Source organism: Mytilus galloprovincialis, chromosome 3, assembly GCF_965363235.1.
Source record: "Mytilus galloprovincialis chromosome 3, xbMytGall1.hap1.1, whole genome shotgun sequence".
Classification (NCBI taxonomy): Eukaryota; Metazoa; Mollusca; class Bivalvia; order Mytilida; family Mytilidae; genus Mytilus; species Mytilus galloprovincialis.
The window spans coordinates 57,666,526-57,689,509 of record NC_134840.1 but is presented as its reverse complement, the minus strand read 5'-3'; the positions used below and the strand labels follow the sequence as shown (position 1 = coordinate 57,689,509).

General features: G+C 32.6%; 3 non-coding genes across 3 annotated transcripts; 2 read left to right on the top strand and 1 right to left on the bottom strand.

Annotated features, from left to right (window-relative positions):
* The first annotated feature begins 350 nt into the window (after positions 1-350).
* Trnat-ugu (transfer RNA threonine (anticodon UGU)) lies at positions 351-423 on the top strand. Its single transcript has one exon. It is a non-coding gene; the product is annotated as a tRNA-Thr (tRNA).
* Positions 424-810: 387 nt separating this feature from the next.
* Positions 811-882, bottom strand: Trnac-gca (transfer RNA cysteine (anticodon GCA)). The gene has a single exon. It is a non-coding gene; the product is annotated as a tRNA-Cys (tRNA).
* Positions 883-1,260: 378 nt separating this feature from the next.
* On the top strand, positions 1,261-1,333 carry Trnat-ugu (transfer RNA threonine (anticodon UGU)). Its single transcript has one exon. It is a non-coding gene; the product is annotated as a tRNA-Thr (tRNA).
* Positions 1,334-22,984: the final 21,651 nt, after the last annotated feature.

Genomic DNA, 22,984 nt, shown 5'->3' with positions numbered 1-22,984 from the left:
TCATATAGGAGATAACCTTCATTGTTACAACCAATGCAAGTTGAGAGTTAAGTCTGTTTGAGATAAAAAGGATGTTTCAGGTCTGTCATTCACATCAGACAATTTCATTGATCTAATTGGAAAAGGTGACGTGTCAATATTGATAAGACTTCGATTGCATAACAGCAAACTTCCTCGCACTCAATTCGGTGGTACGAACTGGGGTGTATTCAGCGAAATTGAAATCCCAATATTGCAGACGATTCCATCCACTTGGTTGAATTTTGATGTTTTTGTAAGATTTCTGTTTTCACTTTTGAGTAGAAAGGGCCTAGCTTTATGAGTTGAAATTTCACAAATCTGAAGCAAGAGCCTCCATAGCTCAGTGGTTAGAGCACTGGTCTTGTAAACCAGGGGTCGTGAGTTCGATCCTCACTGGGGGCTTAGGAGATAATATTCACAACTCCCCAAGTTTTTGCTGCCGTTGTATCAGTTCTCGTTCATTTTCCACGAGAAGTGCAACTTGATTTGATGTAACCGTCTGATGCCAAGTTTTGACATGCATAGTCGGATAGTTGAGAGCGAAATACGTTTACCGAAAAGACGGCACGTTTTATGGACTGAGTGACATAATACTGTTTTGGGACTTTCTGTTTTCAATGCTCAATTTTATTGTTTCCGAAATGACATAAAGAGTATGTCTTTCCGATTGATTTCTTCACGCACGCATATGCACAGACGCATTGAAAACAGAGTTGCATGATAGGACTGTCTTTGGTTTTTTCTCCTCCAGTCCAGTGAACCTAAAAATCATTTACCGGGTAGTAAAAAAGGGGGCGCCCGGGTTCGAACCGGGGACCTCTCGATCTGCAGTCGAATGCTCTACCACTGAGCTATACCCCCAGATGAAATACTTTCAGCAATTTTGGGTTCTTATAGGAGATAACCTTCATTGTTACAACCAATGCAAGTTGAGAGTTAAGTCTGTTTGAGATAAAAAGGATGTTTCAGGTCTGTCATTCACATCAGACAATTTCATTGATCTAATTGGAAAAGGTGACGTGTCAATATTGATAAGACTTCGATTGCATAACAGCAAACTTCCTCGCACTCAATTCGGTGGTACGAACTGGGGTGTATTCAGCGAAATTGAAATCCCAATATTGCAGACGATTCCATCCACTTGGTTGAATTTTGATGTTTTTCTAAGATTTCTGTTTTCCATTTTGAGTAGAAAGGGCCTAGCTTTATGAGTTGAAATTTCACAAATCTGAAGCAAGAGCCTCCATAGCTCAGTGGTTAGAGCACTGGTCTTGTAAACCAGGGGTCGTGAGTTCGATCCTCACTGGGGGCTTAGGAGATAATATTCACAACTCCCCAAGTTTTTGCTGCCGTTGTATCAGTTCTCGTTCATTTTCCACGAGAAGTGCAACTTGATTAGATGTAACCGTCTGATGCCAAGTTTTGATGTGACGAAGTCATTAATGAATAAATATATTTTATTACGTAATTACAAAGTCAAGAAAGATTCTAAAGTTCAAATGTTCGAATGTTCACAACTGTCTTTAAAGTAGAATTGTTCGAATGTTCAATATCTCACACGGGCACGTGATCGTATAGTCGTATAACTGTTCAGTCCTGTTGGAGTATTTCGTATATTAAGCGCATCAGTTCCAGCCTACCCGCGAGGGGTGAGACCTTGGCGGAATCTCCGGTACCAATCTCTTGTACCAAGCTGTCCTCTTCAAGTCCAAAGCTGGATCTTATATAGTCCAGTTGTCCATAAACATTGGCCCATAGCTAATGGCCGGTTACGTATTCGTCTGGATGTTAAATAATTCTAGTCTATGGTTAATTGTCAAACCTTGAAGGATACATGTTATTTCACAGTAGACATGGTCATTTATTGGCTGCAGGGTATACATGGTATGTCTATAATATTTGAACAGATCGTTATTTAAAAGTGTCCAAAGTGTACATGATTGTTATTGAATTATTTAATTCCTTTTTAATAAATTTCCTAATTAATACTCCTTGATAATTAATGAATGGTACACAATTGTGTAACATAATGCCTCCAATTCTTAGAGAACGAAAGTTCAATAAAATACGGTATTTTTCTTCCTGTAGGTTATTCTAATAGTTTATTATAAGGTTTTCGGTAACCATCACCACATATCTAAGTTTATAAAGTTCTATAAGTCCAATATCATGATATAATAAGTTCATCACATTCTTCTAGTCCAATATCTGGATATATTTACACATAGTTTATTCGAATCATAAGTTCAGTATTTCGGTATACATAGTTTATGTTTTATTTTTGTCACCATCATAGTATAAGGTTCGTCAACTGCTGGAAAGGGCGCACATCTTTGTACAAGTGTCGTCATCATCATCTCCATTTCGTAGTATTTGACGCATCTAGCTATTTGGTTCGTCCTTATTAAGAGGCTGTTAATATCGGTATTCGGTTAAGTTTTGTCCTTGACCAATGGCGCGGAGGAAGACATCTCTCTGTTATCAGTAGCATCTATTCCTACCAATTGCGAAGACACCATTTGTTTTTACCCAATTGTTCGTGGCATTAGAACCAGAACTCACAACATTCTTTTTGGCTAACCAAGATATATTCTTAATTAATTAACAGTACAAAAATATGGCTATTCCAATGAAGATCGCACCTAAACCCTGCTGATAAATTTATCTCAATTTGTACAAACTAAAACTTGTTTACTTCCCCTTGTTTCTTTTTTTTTTATTTATCATCTATCAGATTATTGATAATTTGTTCACTCGCCTTGAGTTCTCAGGATTGTCCAAGCCTAGCAATATTTTGTAAAACAATTCCTACATATAAATCAATATCTTCTTTTTTTTATCGAATTATCTGTTAGAACAAAAACTAAATAAAAGGGGGAATCTGTTGTATACAACTTCTACAAGTTTACAAATCTTACATAATATTTACATTAGACGTAAAAAAAATCATTAAAAATTTACAATAAACAAAAATCAATTCGATCATTTTATATAACCCCTACACCTACATGATACTAATAAAAAAAAAAATACTAAAATTATATGTGTTACTTTGTTACCAATTGTAATAGTTTTTACTTATTTAAATTTAGTTCCTCATTAATTAATCTTAAGGCTAAACATAAAATACAGACCACATATGATCACAAGTCATATTTATTCTCATCACTCTTAAAAATAAAATTAAGATTCCATTTATAAAAATTATAACTATATCTTGCGCAATTGGTTACTGACTATATTCCATATTTGACAACAACAACACCTTATTGCGAAAAATTGTTATTCTCTGTAATGTATTACATTTTTCTAAAATTAGTATAGTTTCCTTATCATACTATTTCCTTTCTTTTTTATATATCTATTTTTCATTTGTTTTAAAATTCCAAACCTACTGCCTATCCCTTTTATACATTTCAATACGACTTAGTGTTAGGGTATATGTTGAGATCTGATTTAAAATATTATATACATTTAAAACTTAACTAACCTCTTAAAAACTAAAACAATTAAAAAAAATCTATGCCTACTTATGAACAAAACACATCGTTAAGAATTTTTTTTTTTTTTTTTCAACTCCTTAATTTTAAATTATTTCCTTATTTTTAATTTCTGACTATGATCCTCATAATTGTTTACTCTTCAATTTCAATTTTATTTGAATGCTATGTTTCCTTTAATATCAATTATCTATTTCACTAAAATTTTGTCATTAAGTTCTGAAGTTCATATGTCTCTTATTTTTTCTTTACAAATATCAGTCTACTACAACAATACTAGTAAATCCCTAAGGGCAAACATATCCATGTTTTTCTTTAATGTGCTACTTTATGAAGATACTTCTCTTAATCTATTAACAATATGTAAATATGGCGTAATCTAACACCATAAACAACTTGCACCATTTAATAACTTAACATCACTTATGTTAATCATCCGAAGAAGGGGTTGGAATCTAAAATTATAGACTATTTGTTTTCTCTTAACAAATGCGCATACACACTACCCAACTGCATAAACCCATTAATCATCAAATGGCTAGAATACGCAAACAATGTATCCTCAATGTACCCTTAACTTCATCTACCAAAGGTTCTAAATCAACCTTAATTTACACCGGTGCTCTGCTCATTTTACGTAAAATACATATTTTCTAGAATAATTGAATGTATCTTCAAAAAAATAACCCATAATATGACCAAAAAACACCATTAAATAAGAAAAAAAATGCTAATGTATCAGACATTTTATCTTTTTACATATTTACTTTAAACGAAAAAACTAGCTTCTCTAAACTTCACAAAAAAAAAGAAGAATCATATGTTTAATCTATCCTATCTCGTAAACAACACCTACAGCATAAAAAATAGCACAAACAAAAATAACCTTTCATTCTTATGAACAAAAAATGTGTATTCATAATTTTTAAATTGACCTATATATATGGTACCTAAAAATACCTAATAACAAAAATCGTGCCAACCACATCTCGTGAACAAACATCAGATTTTAAGCCTTTTAAAAGTACGGCCTCAATCCCTTTAAAATCAAAACCTTTACTTAATATGTGTGCCATCCCTTGAAAAGCCTTTTCTACTTTTTGTACTGACACAGAAATATCTTGATTGTCCATTAAGAAAAATGAAAGTAACTGAGTTCTTACCTTTTATATTCCTTCGCGTTATTTTAGACAATCCAAGTCGATCGTGGTCAAACGGCACCAAATCGTGACTTATGTGACACAGTCAATGGATAAATATATTTTATTAAGTAATTACAAAGTCAAGAAAGATTCTAAAGTTCAAATGTTCGAATGTTCACAAACTGTCTTTAAAGTTGAATAGTTCGAATGTTCAATATCTCACACGGGCACGTGATCGTATAGTCGTATAACTGTTCGTTCATGTTAGAGTACTTCGGATAATAAGCGCATGAGTTCCAGCCTACCCACGAGGTGGGGGAGACCTTGGCGGAATCTCCGGTACCAATCGCTTGTACCAATCTGTCCCCCTGTCCAAGTCCAAAGCTGGATCTTATATAGTCCAGTGGTCCATAAACATCGGCCCATAGCTGATGGCCGGTTACGTATTAGTCTGGGTGTTGAATAATTCTAGTCTGTGGTTAATTGTCAACCTATACAATTAACCCGCAGGATACATGTTATTTCACAGTATACATGGTCATTTATTGGCTGCAGGTTATATGTTTATAATATTCGTACAGATCGTTATTTAGTGTCCAAAGAGTACATTTCATTGAATGTTCGGTTATGCTGTAATCAATTCCTTTTTAATGAATTTCCTAATTAATACTCCAGTAATAATAATAATAATTAATGATATGAAACACAATTGTGTTACAGTAATAGATACTGAAAACCTTTTAGTTTTGAATGTTTTTTTCACCTGTTTACCACGATAAGGTGGAAGTTTGTACTTATTTCAAGAGAAAGGCACTCAGGATGTATTTATTTGTGCATGTAGTGACATCTACTTGCTTTTTACTAACGATTTTTATCAGAAATTTGTATTTTTATGCCCCATTTATGGGCATTATGTTTTCTGGTCTGTGCGTCCGTTCGTCCGTCTGTTCGTTCGTCCGTTCGTCCGTCTGTCCCGCTTCAGGTTAAAGTTTTTGGTCGAGGTAGTTTTTGATGAAGTTGAAGTCCAATCAACTTGAAACTTAGTATACATGTGCCCTATGATATGATCTTTCTAATTTAAATGCCAAATTAGAGTTTTGACCCCAATTTTACGGTTCACTGAACATAGAAAATGATAGTGCAAATTTCAGGTTAAAGTTTTTGGCTTCAGGTTAAAGTTTTTGGTCAAGGTAGTTTTTGATGAAGTTGAAGTCCAATCAACTTGAAACTTAGTATACATGTGCCCTATGATATGATCTTTCTAATTTAAATGCCAAATTAGAGTTTTGACCCCAATTTTACGGTTCACTGAACATAGAAAATGATAGTGCAAATTTCAGGTTAAAGTTTTTGGCTTCAGGTTAAAGTTTTTGGTCAAGGTAGTTTTTGATGAAGTTGAAGTCCAATCAACTTGAAACTTAGTATACATGTGCCCTATGATATGATCTTTCTAATTTAAATGCCAAATTAGAGTTTTGACCCCAATTTTACGGTTCACTGAACATAGAAAATGATAGTGCAAATTTCAGGTTAAAGTTTTTGGCTTCAGGTTAAAGTTTTTGGTCAAGGTAGTTTTTGATGAAGTTGAAGTCCAATCAACTTGAAACTTAGTATACATGTGCCCTATGATATGATCTTTCTAATTTTAATGCCAAATTAGATTTTTACCCTATTTCACGGTCCATGGAACATGGAAAATGATTGAGTGGGGCATCCGTGTACTTTGGACACATTCTTGTTATATATATTTGTATTTGAGTTTTATATACATGTACATAGATATTTTATTTACTATATTATATAATTAATTTACATGTCTATTTTCAGGAACTCCAAGTCACGTGCAGTTAGGCATGTTTGTTTTTGGTGTTCAAGAAGTATATCACTGGATTGAGCTCTCTGTCTAAGTGTATTATTAAAGTGCTTTGCATTAAGCTCAGTTCATTGTTATGCCAATGCATTCTTTCTGATATAAACAACTACAGTAAGATCCTTGAAATTGTCATCACCAGGAATTATTGAAGCAGCATCCACTGAGCATGAATAGTTTAAGATAGATTAAATTACTTTAGATGCATTTGAAACAAATACTTTGCATCCAAATAGCCAAATAAAAAAAAGTACATTGAAATATACCAAACATTGCTACCTGGAATATGATGCTAGGTGGTTTTGTCACCTTTTTAACCATTTGCACCATCTACTGAAGAGTCCTGAGTGCAACTGGTTATTCATTCATACATATGGACGAAACGCATCAGGCTAACTAGACCATACCCGCGACATCCCAGGTCCTTGACTGAATTAAATAACCTATCCCTTAGTTTTAGCCTGAATTTTTAGAATTCGTATTGTCATTTGGTAAAGTCACGCTGATTATAAGGTGCACAGTTATTCCCTGTATAATTACTATGTAGATGTGCATATCGACAGGAAATTATGATTCAATTTTTTTTTCTAGGAGTTACGCCCCTTTGATCTTATTTGCACCAATATACTTCTGCAACAGTTTGTCATCTCAACTCCACTGAAATCACACAACAGAATTTCATGAAACTTTGTAGATAATAAGGACATACTATGTTGATGTGCTTATCGCCAGGAAATTATGATTCAATTTTTTTTTCTTAGAGTTATTTTATTTATCCAGTGACAATGTGGGGGCGTGGGGTATGTGAATGCGCTCACTAAGGTTCTTTAATTTGTGTTGATGTTAATTGACGGATTACAGCACCGTTTATTTGTATACTATGGCCACAACAAAACTGCATCCTATAAGTTTCCTTTATATTTCTATCCATATAACAAAAACCTTGAAACAAGAATAATTCTGCAAAACCTTATTCATATTTTTTATACATTTTAGTCTACACTATTTGTAATAATCTATTTAGAGAAATTAAGAATCATAAACAAATAAATTGGATATACCATGTTATTAAAATTATTTCATTCTGGTAAATTTGTCTTTTATCATGTTTATATAACTTCAATCAGGCCATGGAGAATCTAAGATAAAGACAATTTCAAAGAAAGAATTAAAATATATGTGTGATACAACAGAAGTGTACTGTCTTGCTCATCTAGCCCCATGTGCATGCCAGGTATTATCATCACTTTGAACTATTAGACATCTAAGAAACAATGTCGAACATGTAAAGGGAATCTTTCACTAATGATACTGGGATGATCCTAGACTACAGTGTTCCAAGTAAGAAATGCCCACCACAATGGACATAATTAGACCATCCGAGAAGAACAGACATACAGGTTCTTATAAACCATCTTGCATATCAAAATTACATATAATGTAGAAATGCAGCTTATGTGTTCCTCTACTAATTTTTAGTATTTTTTTTTTATCCAAAAGCAAAGCAGTAGATCTCATTTTAACAGAATCATTTGGTAATCCATATATTGTGTACAAAAAGTGTCTCGATCCTCCAAGATAATCTTGAACATAAAACCCAAATATTGAAAAAAAAACCAACACTACACATTTTTAATGTTTGGTACTGGTCTGATATTGAAGATGGCTGTCACTGTGAAACACTATGGGGAAAACAGATTTTTTGTTATAAGAAAACACCGACAAACATTCAAACATATTATCCACATTGATCTGTGTCCACACTTGTTATATAAATAAAAAACTCAATTTAAACAAATTATCAATCCACATTTTAATATATATTCTTTCCATAAAATTTCATGTTCGTTATAAGGGGGTAAAATAAAATATTGATGATAATTATTATTTTTAGACTTATATTTCAGTTTTTTTTTTTACATTCACTAATAATACATAATGGCGTTGGAGAATGGATTATAAGTACTGGCGTTGTTTATCATCTTAATTGCGTGTTATAATGTTCCTTTATTTGTCTCCGTAAATTATTAACCTTCACTGTTAAGTTCATTTTTGGGGAAATCATGTTGTCGTGTCTCGGTACTTATGCATCCCGCCAATGTGTTGTTGGTCTGTGGTAATTTTTTTGTATTTTTTGTCTTTCATTTATGTGCTTTGTTTTTATGCCATTTTTTTATTTCTTTGTTGATCTAGATTATAATACAATGTTGACAACTATGCCTCAATTTGTGACATGTATTATGACTATTTTTTTGTTGTTCACACGTTGTTAATATTACCGAATGTTATGCGACTGTCATACGAGGGAAAGGTTCAGCTAGCTATTAGACCAGGTTTAATTCATCATTTTCTACTCGAGGAAATGCTTGTACAAATCAAGAATATGACAGCTATGTTTCAATTTGTTTGAGATAGTGATTTTGCCAATAGATAAGGGAGAAGTAAAAACACAAAAATACTGAACTCAGAGGAAAATTCACAAAGGAAAGTCCAAAATCAAAAGGCAAAATCAAAAGTCCAAACACATCAAACGAATGGATAACAACTGTCATATTCCTGACTTGGTACAGGCATTTTCTTATGTAGAAAATGGTGGATTGAACCTGGTTTTATAGCTAGCTAAACCTCTCACTTATATGACAGTCGCATCAAATTACATTACATTGTCAACGATGTGTGAACAAAACAAACATACTCTAAGAGTAAAAATGTCAAAAATAGGGGTACAGCAGTCAACATTATGTTATCATCTTAATCACTATAAAAACAAAAATGTAACGAAGAAGCACAAAAAGGCATACATCAAATTTAACATCCTCATTTTGCTTATCTTATACGATTTTATTTATATATGTAAATTCTACCAATAAAGGATGGAAGGTTTTCATTACTGGTGTAAAATTGCGAGTTTGAAATTCGCACAGGTAGACATAAAATAATTTTGTCGTTCAAAGTGTGACGGCATACATAAATGCAGAGTCACGTAAAGTAAATATAACAAAAAAACAGACTTAACAGTAAAAGTAATAATAATAAATAAAATAATTGTGTGGTTCAAAGTATGACGGGATGCATAATAGGCGAGTGATATGAGAGCCAAATTTACATTTTTAATGCACCTACCTAACACACGGCTAAATTATATATCACTGGAAAGCTAAGAATGTGTACTTTTTAAATATCCCGGTCGTCAGAAGAAATTATGGTGCATTGTTTTTTAAATCGAGGTCAAAGGTCATGGGTGCAATTTCAATTCACTGATACTTCCAGTAGAAAAATCGAATCAAAACAAATGCAAAAATGAAACAATTTTATAGGAATGCTGTATTACATTTGGGAAAATATATTTCTATCATAGTATTAATTAATTTTGGTTGATTTTAACGGTAACGCATGTTACGTAACGTTTCCTCTCGGAGTCTTTGAAAATCAACCATTAGGTCACTCAAACGTATCTGTAGTCGCCCTTGCATTATCTAAATCTTAGTATACCTCCATATCATTTGATTGCACGTATTTACAAACATATATATATCTGCAAATTTGATATAAATAATCCGAAACAAAATATTTGAAGCAAGGGGAAAATATAACATATGACGTATTTTTAATTGTTTAGAAAGTCCCATGGTGAGCTGTACATTAAAATTGACGAAGCGTATGGTCTCCTGTTAGTTTGAAAGCCTACCAACCGCTTCAAGATCAGATAACCATAAGTTATTTATTATTGTAGTGCAATATGTTGAGTCTGGATCATACCGCAATTTCATTTACATCACTAAATCAGATATGATAAGAGTACTAACTAACATTACTAAAATGAGTAAAGTGCTACTAGTATATTTATATCAACAAATTGACAATTTTAATATAAAACATCACAAGGAAAATATGACCACTCATTGTACGTCAAACTGTGTTTGATTTTACTTTAGTCGGCCGCTGTGTATCTTGAGATATCTTATTAATCAAACAACACTTGACAAAGGAGTTTGTACTTGTTTTAAATTACGCTCATACTTTGGCACTGCGTATTACTTTTTTTTAACTTGTTTCACCGCTTCAAACGGAGGACAAGATTATCCTAATATTGAACCTTTTATTTGGCTTCTTATGTTAAAATTACGTTAGCGTATAACCTAAATGATCGAAACGTCGGACCAATGGGATGAAGGACCATTTAGGTGTCGGAATATTGCGATATCGGAATATTATAGCATCATTTTAACTTGTTATCTCATCATTCTTATCGGTCAAAATATCCATACAAAGACAATTCCCTTGGCAAGGGCATATACCAGTACAGCAGAGGTTTTGCTCAAAGCGGACACAAGATCTACTATATACAGATTGAATTAAAAATTGGAAATGGACATGCGAGATTTGTCAAAGAGACACCAACCCGTTCAAAAAGCAGGCAACGGCCGAAGACCACCAATGGGTCATCAATGCAGCAAGAAACTCCCAAACCCGGAGGCGTTCTTCAGCTGGCCTCTAAACAAACATGTACTAGTTTGAAATGATAATGGACGTCATACTAAGCTTCGAAATATACTCAAGAAATTAAAACAAAAAATCATACAAAAATAAGAAAGGCCAGAGGCTCCTGACTTGGGACAGGCGCACAATTGCGGCGGGGTTAAATATGTTTTTGCAATCTCAACCCTTCCCCTGCGTGAACAGATCAAATCTTGTAGAAGTTGGATAACATCATACCGGACCGATGATGCCTTTTAACCAACCAAAGTCATACGGAGAACTTTTATTGTTTCTGTAGTTAGGTCGACATTGTCTTGGATAAAATTTTGACCCCCAGAAGAAAAATAATACCATGTAGAATGTATGCCCCATTTTCAATTTTTCTAATCTGTTGATCAGTCAAACTTATATATATCAAAGGTGTGTCCATAAATACGGTGCATTTGTAATGATCAATCTAAATGAAAAAGAGTTAAAAAGAATAAGACAAAAGTATAGAGCTACTGTATACAATATTGGATGTACCTTGGCCTTGTTGAGGCTGTATACATGTACATTGTAACTATAAATTGACCATATAGTTCTAGTATTTGTTGAAGCTGATAATATGTTATGTAGTTTTCTCGGCGGCGATCCTCGGGAATAAATTAAGCCCGGTTAACTGATCAAGTAATTAAAGTTGTTAACCAGAATACTTCCTTGTGTACAGGCACGTCATCTTTCATCGTCGAAGAGTTAGTAAAAGCTGTTTTATGTTCAGAATAAAATAGCTCTTTACCTTCTGACTTCAAATTTTGTAGCAAATATTAAGCGATCCAAGCTCGATGGTATAAAGATTTAATAGTAAAATTATCATGAGTTATTTTGTAAATCAGATCATTACGTCCACTTGTATGTTTGTCCATCTGATGAGTTAAGCCTTTTTCAACTGATTTTTATAGTTCGTTCTTATGTTGTACTGTTATACCACTGTCCCAGGTTATGGGGAGGGTTGGGATCCCGCTAACATGTTTAACCCCGCCACATTAGTTATGTATGTGCCTGTCCCAAGTCAGGAGCCTGTAATTCAGTGGTTGTCGTTTGTTTATGTGTTACATATTTGTTTTTCGTTCATTTTTTTACATAAATAAGGCCGTTAGTTTTCTCGTTTGAATTGTTTTACATTGTCTTATCGGGGCCTTTTATGGCTGACTATGCGGTATGGGCGTTGCTCATTGTTGAAGGCCTTACGGTGACCTATAGTTGTTAATGTTTGGGTCATTTTGGTCTTCTGTGGATAGTTGTCTCATTGGCAATCATACCACATCTTCTTTTTTTATATATTGTAGGACATATATGTATTAACACTCAATACAGCTTGGGTTTGCTTCTCAGAGTATACCTTATGAAGTTGTGTAACTTGCTTATAGGCTTTATACATTTGAAAAATATACAAACAGACAAATCAGAATGAGTTGTAGATCTCAGTCTTCCCTTGTTATATGAGAAGAGACTGGTCGGTAGAATGTGTACCTGTAATACAAAATCTTTGTACAGACAAAACAGAAGATGATAGGTTGGGTTTACTTTTGAAATATTCATAGCAACTCTTATGATATTTTGTATTTTCAAATGGGATGTTTTCATTTTTTTCATATTCATCGACCAGTCTTCTGTAAACTTCATCTTTTCGTTTTCCCACTGCGGCAAAACAACTGTATCTTCATTTAAGTGTTTAACGAAATAGTTTCTATGTAGTAAATACATGACAGACTATGCATCTGTGTCAATCAATGGATAGTTTTTGCTCTTTAGAATAGGAAGGGTTTCATTGTGAACTGGACTGTGAAAATTTGACACGACTCGGAAAGAATTTCTACAATTTTCCGATACGATTCCTTATTTAGAAATGGGTGAATTCTACAGAACTCAAAAACTATGTTTTACTTTGATTTGATCTAAATTTCGGACGATTTTATAACTATTTAAGCTACACTGAAGTTCAAGATAGAAATAGAACCGTTTAAATATGATTTATCGTACTCTAATAGCAATATTAAGTACACGGAAATCGACTAATATATTCAGTAAAAAAACGATAACGAAATAGATTAGAGGTTCCGGAAACTATAGTGATGTTACCCAACATCATAAAATTACAGAAATTCGTGATTTTAAGAAATGTTGAGATAAAGTCTTGATCTTGAATGAAAAACGATAACTGATGAGTGATTTGGTGTGTTCTAAAACGGATAGAGTGCAAAAGCATTTAATAAAAAATTAATTGTAGATCCGAAAAGGTCAGGATTATGAAAATTTTCGTACAAAATGTCAAATATTTAGAAGGAATGCAAAAGCATGCGGAGTTATAGTTGTAAATATTGTTTTTCATTATTTTAAGAATCTAATTCACTTAATTATTCTGTCTAAAAGAAGAGATACGACTAATTTCTTTTGCTTGAAAAACATGTCGTAATTTTATAATTTTCAACTAATTTCTGAAATAAACGTCAATTTTACAAAAACTGCACCGTACGATTTTGTGACGACCTGGCAAAAATCAAAGTTCAATCAATATTCTTTCATTTAAAAAAGAATTTAGCCGTGTGTAAGGTGGGTGCATTAAAGTCCTTAACTAGACGTCTTTTTCAAATATTACACTCGCCTATAAGTACAGAGTCATGTCAAATGTATATCATAAAAAACAGACTAAACAGAAAAAGGAGTATAATGAATAAAATAGTTTTGTCATTCAAAGTATGACAAGATCCATAAGTAAAAGTAATATTAATAAATGAAATAATTTTGTCGTTCAAAGTATGATGTTTTACATATAAATTTTCCTTGGGAGTTCGAAATTTTAATTATTTTACTTTTTGTATTTCTATTATTAATGAACGATATATAATTGAAATATAATTGAATTGACTTTTAAAGTTAATCTAAATACAATGTAAACAAATACTTAGCTTCAGTCAATTCATTTTTGAAATAGTAATTTAATTTTGCGAGTTGACAAGTTAGCGCACAAACAAACAATTGTCCCTTATTCGTGCATGTCATGCCTGTAAACTGCGGCAACTATCGGGAAAATCTTTAAAAGACGAGTGACATTTCCACCAAAACTCTGTATTTTCGGGTTTTTTTTTTCTGAACCGACACTCATTCCTTTGCATCCGGTGTAGTTGTGCTAACGTATTGGACGATGCGAAGGGCAAATACTATAGATGTCAACCCGATGAAAATTTACTAATCGAGAATTCGCTAGGAAATACAACTACAAAATGACAACACAAAATTATATCCATTTCAAGTATTGTGGGTCGTTGTCTTATGGACGTTTAACTCTCAACCTTATTACCTAGCAATAGATCATAGTCCCAGGAATTTTTACCTTAAGTATTAACTCATTTACTTCATGTACTAATTATGTAAACTTGCAATACTATAATTGCATTACTATAAACATCCATTATAGTAAAAAAAAATATAACTCTAAAAACAATATTTCGGAATCGTAAAGTGAAACATTTAATTATCAATTAATTATTATTATTAAAACTTACCGATGCCATTGATCATTTTGGAAACATTATCTTGTCAACTTTTTGAAAGACGAATCGCTTTCTTAACTTTGTTACGTCACTTACAGTCCTGCTCATAAAAATATTTGCAGAATACGGTACAGAGGTAGTGGAATGAATTTAACACGATTAGTCAAAGTGTCTTTCTTAGTGGCTGTAAATTTGCGCTTACGAAGCGACCTGTTTTCAGCCTTTTATTTTCATCTTCTGAGTAACTGACCAAGGGGTTAGCCTCATATTGTTAAACGGTTTCCAAATCAGCTTCACTACTTTCGGAAATATTAATAATCTTGGGATTAGCCTCATATTGTTAGTCTAGTTGCTTTTCTTGACCTTGTCGACAATTGCATTTACAGTTTCCCGAGCGTGATCAGGATTAAAATTGTCAATAGCCAAAACAACCTGATTTAGGTGTTCCAAAATTTCTGAAGATCAAAATTGAAAATCGGACAATTCTTCGCGAAATTTGGAATTAATGTCACCTTGGTCCACGACTGTCTTTATCTCGAAGAGAAACCATCAGAAGGTTCATCGCGTTGTACTTCTCTATCTATACATTTGAAGATGTTGATTTTGACCACAGGAGCAAAACGAGAGAACAATAGGACGTTATTCTGTTGAATGGAAACAATTCCCGCGAATCGGTGTCTAAAGCGGAAAAAAATCTATCAAGCATACATAGAAATTATGAATATATCCAGGAAAAAATATTTTTTAATTCTAATTTTCTGTAATGAAAAAATAAATCCAGGTCAAATAAAAGAATTTTTTTTCTTCAAAACTAAGTGTAAAATAAAGCACACATACAACGGTGAAAGTAAATTTTGATTGGAATTGTTTAGTTGTGACAACTTTTTATATTATTTATGACGTTACTCACGTTAAATTCAAGATAAAAGGAAAAAAAATAGGTTCAGCAAGTATAAATTGTTATTGCTTTGGAGGTCCTGTATTGTCCATCTAGTTGACTTTGATGATATTGCGGCCGAAATAAGAGAAAATCTGCAATCAGTGTTTTCTTTATTAAGAAAATGACACGAAAAAAAATTAACACAAGACTGAGGGGAAAGTTTCATCGTCTAATTGCAAACAGGTTTAGAAGAATTTCTGTTAAAATAAGGTAAAGTATGATTTATATGTTCTAGGGTGTCCCTAATAGTGTCATTATATGACTTTGAAGTAGATCAATGAAACTTGAAATTACATATTAAAATGATCCCTATTGAAAACAAATATTATTAAATGAGCGAGCTGGCGTCGATAATTGTTGGCTAGAAAATTAATAAACCCTGTTATTATCGGAATAGCCAGTCAGCAAGTGATTTATTATACAGAAAGGACGAGAAACTGTTTGGTTTAATATGTATATTTTTCTCAGTAATTATTATTTTTTCTCCATCTTTCTTCATTGCAAAAATCATCTCTTAGTTTCATGCTTACATGCTATGATCACTGGAACAAGTTTCTCTGTAACAAATATTCTTAATACATGATTTTAAATCAATGGAAACAAGAAAATAATCTATTCTTTTTTTGTTTTAAAACCCTTGTACGCTATGTCTTTTGAACAATACTATTTTTTATTTGTCCAAATATCACACAAAACTTCTTCTTTCGTCACTTGAAATAGAATGAAATTCAAAACAGTGTGGCTGTGGCCATTGATTGACACATTAAATTCATCCATTGAGTGGATCAATTTAGGTGAACGTTTGTATGTAACGACCACTGCTTACTATGTACTTTTTAAAGACACTTAAACTATGGGGTCACCAAAGGTTCTCAACACCTTAATAAAGTAATTCGAAAAATTAATCAGAAATAACACGATGTTTTTATTTATATCAATTATATAAATCAAAACATATAGGTTATTCCTGATTAATTTTTCGAATTATTTTATAATTAAAGCCGTGAAGAAACCTTTGGTGACCCCACAGTTTAAATGTCTATCGTAGGTACGTCGTGAACAGTGGTCGTAACAGACAAACGTTCACGTATATTGTCCCAGTCAATGGATGAATTTAATGTGTCAATCAATGACCACAGCCACACTGTTTTAAATTTCATTCTAATAGCATATCATTGCTATGATGTTTTCAAAACTTGATAAAGTAATATTTAAATCTCAAGTATCTAGCACATATTATAGTACTAATTTTATGTTTACACTTTAAAAATAATATCATCATTTGATTACATGTTTTATATCAATAATTTTCCCATTTATATGAAAACAAAATTCCATTATCATCAACTTCAGAAAACTTTTTTTTTAATTTCTTACCAACAAGAATAGCAACACATGGTCTGTTATTACCACTATTAAAAATACCACAGTTCCAAATAAATTTATCACTTTTGATTCTTCTTGCTAACAAAACATTCCCAATAAAGGCAACAGTAGTATACCGCTGTTCAAAACTCATAAATCCATGGACAAAAAACAAAATCGGGGTAACAAACTAAAACCGAGGGAAACGCATTAAATATAAGAGGAGAACAACGACATAACACTAAAATGTAACACACATAGACAAAATCCCACGAGAATAACAAATATAACATATATATATAACATCAAAACCAAATACATGAATTTGGGATAGACAAGTACCGTGACACGTCTTATCGCAATGTGAATTTACACTCAAAAATAAGAGAAAACAAACGACACAACGTTATAATTTAATACACACAGAAACGAACTACAATATAACAATGGCCATATTCCTGACTTGGTACAGGGCATTTTTAAAGGAAAAATGGTGGGTTGAACCTGGTTTTGTGGCATGCCAAACCTCGCAATTTTATGGCCATGTGAAATATAACATCAAAATGACAACACAGGACTACAATATAAATAAATAGGAGAACACAATTGACAAAGAATCACACGAACAACAGCCAACAAAAGGCAACAAGTTCAAAATTTTAATACGCCAGAAGTGTATTTTGTCCACACAAGACCTACGTGTGACGCCCAGATACAAAAGTTTGAAAGCCGAAACGAGTACAAAGTAAAATGTTTCTTGCAAATAAACAATGCCATAGTACCAATCAATACATAATGGGGGAAAAAAAAAACATCCATTCATTAGGATTACAAAGTCCATTACAGTTTATGATTATTACATTTAAAATATCCATTCCTACAAAACAAATAATGAAATATATATACATCTTACAATCCATTGATAGTTTTTGCTATTAATATTTTTCTGATGTGCTAATATTGCTTCCTTTACATGTGGCTTAAATTTAAACCAGTTTCGCCTTCCGTTTTATTTCTTATCTTTAAACAATTTATCATTTTCTCAAACCGCCAGACTACCAGTCAATGAGTCGGTGTTTTCATCTAGTTTACAAGTGCCATCATCTTCTCCCAGGCTGCATGTTTGTTTAAGAGAGGAAATGATACTTTTATTCGTCATGATCATACATCTAATATGGAACATGTTCATTCGTTGTTACCCACAATACATTACATTTACTAATATTACTAACAGTTAAAACATATTCATTCAAAGTCTGTGCACGTTTATCATAGGTCATCTCGATTCCACTCTTTGTAACTTTACAATTCATGATCGCGTTTTCAACTTTCTCTAACTCCATCTTTTATAGCTTCCTCATATTTAATAAAATCATTCCCGTTCGTCGTCCTCATTACCATCGTCTTCATTCTCACCATTAAATTCAACATCATCACACATCTTACTGTACTCAATGAATGTATGTCTGTAACAACTTCAGTATCATTTGACTTTATAACATCTTTATTTGTATCTTGTTCTTGTTTATTATTTTTGGACCAAGATCTAACTTATTGTCACTTTCCTCAACTTTCTAGGTAATTTTACGTTGTGTTTTTGGTATTTTTAAGTAGATATTAATTTTCTTTAGTTGTTTTTCCCCCTTATTATTCTTTTTCTAAACCTTCACATTTCGAAGCAGTATATACACATTAATAATCTGTATTACTCTTTAAATGTCAAACGACCTCCAAATAAAGGTACCCTGGTTAACAAGATCGGTGCTCTGGAAACTGAACTATGCTCTTGCTTCAGATTTTTCGAGTCGACACATAAAGATATATCATTTTAGTTTCAAGTAAATAAAGCAGAAGCTACGAACCATCGAAATCAACCAAGTGTATGGACCCGTCTACAGCATTGGTATTTCAGTTTCGTTTGATACGACCCAGTTTTCATCATGCATTTGAGTGTGGAGGACTTTATTTTATTTTCAAACTCATCAATATGACCATGGCATTCTTTCCGAAACAACGAAATTAACGGACTTTAAAACATCGTTTTACAAACAATCTCAATTCTAAAAAATTAAGGTTAAAACCTATAAAAACCCAGAAATGACAAAAAATATTTATGTGATGTATAGTTCAGTGTTAGAGCATTTGACTGCAGAAAAGTCCCCTGTTGGAACCCGGATTCCCCCTTTTCTTCTACTCGAACAATTAATGTTTTACCGATTTACTGGAGGGAAAAACAAAAGACCTATACGTCCACAATCATGGTTCAGTTTGATATAAACTATTAATACGCTAAGAAACCAATTAGAAAAAGCTTACAAGCAGAACCAAAAACAATGAAAGTCCCAACAATGTATTGGCTTCCGAAGCTACACAAAACACCTTACAAATATAGATTTATTTCGTCTTCAAGCCATTGTTCCACTACTAAATTATCTATTCTTCTTACCAGTACACTTGGTACAATCAAAAACCTGATAATAAATTGTTCAAATAAGGCCTTCGAAAATAGTGGAAATAATTACTTTTGGAGTGTCAAAAACTCGTTGGAAGTACTTGATAAATTGCATGCTTACATTGGTGATTTTGAATCTGTTCAAAGTTTTGATTTTTCTAAACTATATACCACATTGCCTCACATTCTCATTAAGAAAAAATTCACACACCTAATTAAATGGGCATTTAAAAAGTCAGAATGGGAATATATATCTACAAACTCTTTTTGGGTCTTTTTTAGTAGCAATAAACAAAAAAACTATGTCAATTGCACATGCTTTGATACTATATCTGCTCTTGAATTTTTACTACATAACATTTTTGTTCGCTTTGGAGATTCCTTATATCGCCAGGTTATCGGAATTCCAATGGGGACTAACTGTGCACCACTTATTGCGGACCTGTTTTGGTATTGCTATGAGTTACAATTTATGACAAAAATCCGCAAAGACCCATCGAAACAACATCTGATACACAAATTTAATAATACTTTTAGATATTTGGATGATATTTTGGCTCTCAATAATGACGACTTCAGTATGTATACTAAAGAAATTTATCCTGTTGAACTTACTTTAAATAAAGCTAATACTAACAAAAACCACTGCCCTTTCCTCGATCTTGATATCTATATCATTAACGGAAAGCTTAATACTAAAATTTATGATAAAAGAGATGATTTCTCATTTCATATGTTAATTATCCATTTTTAGATGGTGACGTTCCCTTGTCACCATCTTACGGTGTTTATATATCTCAACTTGTACGATTCGCTCGTGTATGTAACAATTTTTTAGATTTTAATGAGAGAAATTTATGTATTACTGAAAAATTATTACACCAGGGTTTTCGATATCACAAACTAGTCAAAACATTTACTTAATTTTATCATCGGTATAAGGACATCATTCGTAAATATAGCTCAACATGCAGACTTCTTATACATTCAGGTATTTCACATCCGATATTTTATGGAAATATTCTTTATAAAGCACAAAAATGTCAGTATTCACCTCAGAAGCTAACAAAACCTTTAAATAGACTTATTAAGAAGGGATATAGTTATGAAACTGTTGTCAGGTCATTAAAGATTGCATATTTTGTCGTTAATATTGATTCACTGATAGGGTCTTTGCATCGGAACTAAACACATTTATTTAAAAACCAGTTGTTGGCATGACGCGGGTTATATTCTTCTCATATATGTTATGATGGTATGATACTAAACCCCTCACGGGAAGGATTGTGCCTGATATTCATATCAGTTTAATTGAAGTCTGGAGCTGGCATGTCAGTTAACTGCTAGTGGTCGGATGTTATTTATGTATTATTGTCATTTTGTTTATTTTCTTTGGTTACATCTTCTGACATCAGACTCTCTTCTCTTGAACTAATTTTAATGTGCGTATTGTTATGCGTTTACTTTTCTGCAATGGCTAGAGGTATAAGGGGGGGGGGGGGTGAGATCTCATAAACATGTTTAACCCCGCCGCATTTTTGCGCCTGTCCCAAGTCAGGAGCCTCTGGCCTTTGTTAGTCTTGTATTATTTTTAATTTTAGTTTCTTGTGTACAATTTGGAGTTTAGTATGGCGTTCATTATCACTGAACTAGTATACATATTTGTTTAGGGGCCAGCTGAAGGACGCCTCCGGGTGCGGGAATTTCTCGCTGCATTGAAGACCTGTTGGTGACCTTCTGCTGTTGTCTTCTCTATGGTCGTTGTCTCTTTGACACATTCCCCATTTCCATTCTCAATTTTACTATCTATGTCATCCCGGAAACAAAAAGATTGTTTTTTAAAATATTTTACAATACAGTTTTCCACATGTCACGTCTGAATAACTCTTGTCAGTATATGTAATACGCTCAATTTCCCGATTTTGCATGTCGAGATTTGACAGTATACTGTTACGTTTACTGACACTTCTGAGGAGGAAACTACAAAAAAACCAATACAACAACAGCAAAAACATTTACAGTCGATATTTGTTCTTCACACAACATCAATATTACAAGAAAATAACTCTCTGTATGCTTAATCAATAATCTGATTGGAATTAACCTCCTGTGTCTAAGCTTGACATAGTTGTACTAAGATTTCTATTTATTATGATAGTTTGTAAATTATCAACGTAACTGTTAACAAACTCATAATGCACTGTACTTTGCTCTTTCTATATCATAATTAAGTGCATATACATATATGACATTAAGTATATGGCCGTCAATTTCATATGTTTGATGTATAAACTTCGCACTTTTTATAAGAAAAAACAAGAATGTGTCCACAGTACATGGATGCCCCACTCGCACTATCATTTTCTATGTTTAGTGGACCGTGAAATTGGAATAAATTCTCTAATTTTGTATTAAAATTAGAATGATCTTATCAAAGGGAACATGTATACTAAGTTTCAAGTTGATTGGACTTCTACTTTATCAAAAACTACCTTTACCAAAAACTTTAACCTGAAATTTACACTATCATTTTCTATGATCAGTGAACCGTAAAATTGGGGTCAAAACTCTAATTTGGCATTTAAATTAGAAAGATCATATCATAGGGCACATGTATACTAAGTTTCAAGTTGATTGGACTTCAACAAAAACTTTAACCTGAGGCGGGACAGACGAACGAACGAACAGACAGAAGGACGGACGGACGAACGGACACACAGACCAGAAAACATAATGCCCCTCTACTATCATAGGTGGGGCATAACAAGAAAAGAATATTTATCTTTTTAACCATTACAATTGAACAAACATATCAATACTATATTGAACCAAAATAAAACGATCAACATCTGTCAATTTCTATTCTTGTTTTTAGATAATTGAGAACTTTGACTGAAATAATATAAGGTATGACTGTAACATAGTTCTTCCTTTCACCTTTCTATGATTTTTTTTTATGTTTCTTTGTTCTTAAGCAGACATATTACATGTATCCACATTAACGTATGTGACGCCAGTTATTATTTGATGTTGTACATGATGAGGTTCATGCTACTTAAGAAAATTCATAGCTATTAATCTGATTTTGCTTTTAACATTTTCTGTTTACGGAATACTGTTTACGTATAATGAAATATACACATTTTAGAAGGAGAGTCACCCTCCAATATTATATTCTGTATATAAGGAACAATAAGTTCTTTGGCCATAGTATGCAGGATGATTTGCAGCATCTACCAACTTTTATGATGATCTGAAAAATCATAATAAAATGATAATGTTCTTATACACAATCATAGGAAAAAATATAATTGTCATAAGGTAACTTGCATACTTTAAAATCTATACTAGCTTCTTTTGAAATAATTTCACTACATTGTCGTTTTTCACATTGAAAGTTATGTCACATTTTCTTAATTTTATCTTGTATTTCAAGCATACCTGAACAATTTTGACAACACTGCAGACTCCTTATGCTGTTAAATCCAAACATTTTTGCCAGATGAGTGAAGGATGCTTCCCATAAATATTTAACAATGACATTGAACATCTTCATTTTAATATGTCCATGACCTATACACATAAATAGTTTAATATTATTTCCTTTATCAAAAAATGCGTATATAGCTCCCAGAAAAGTAAAAATAAAATAAACAAACTCTGTATTAAGAATATTGATTAT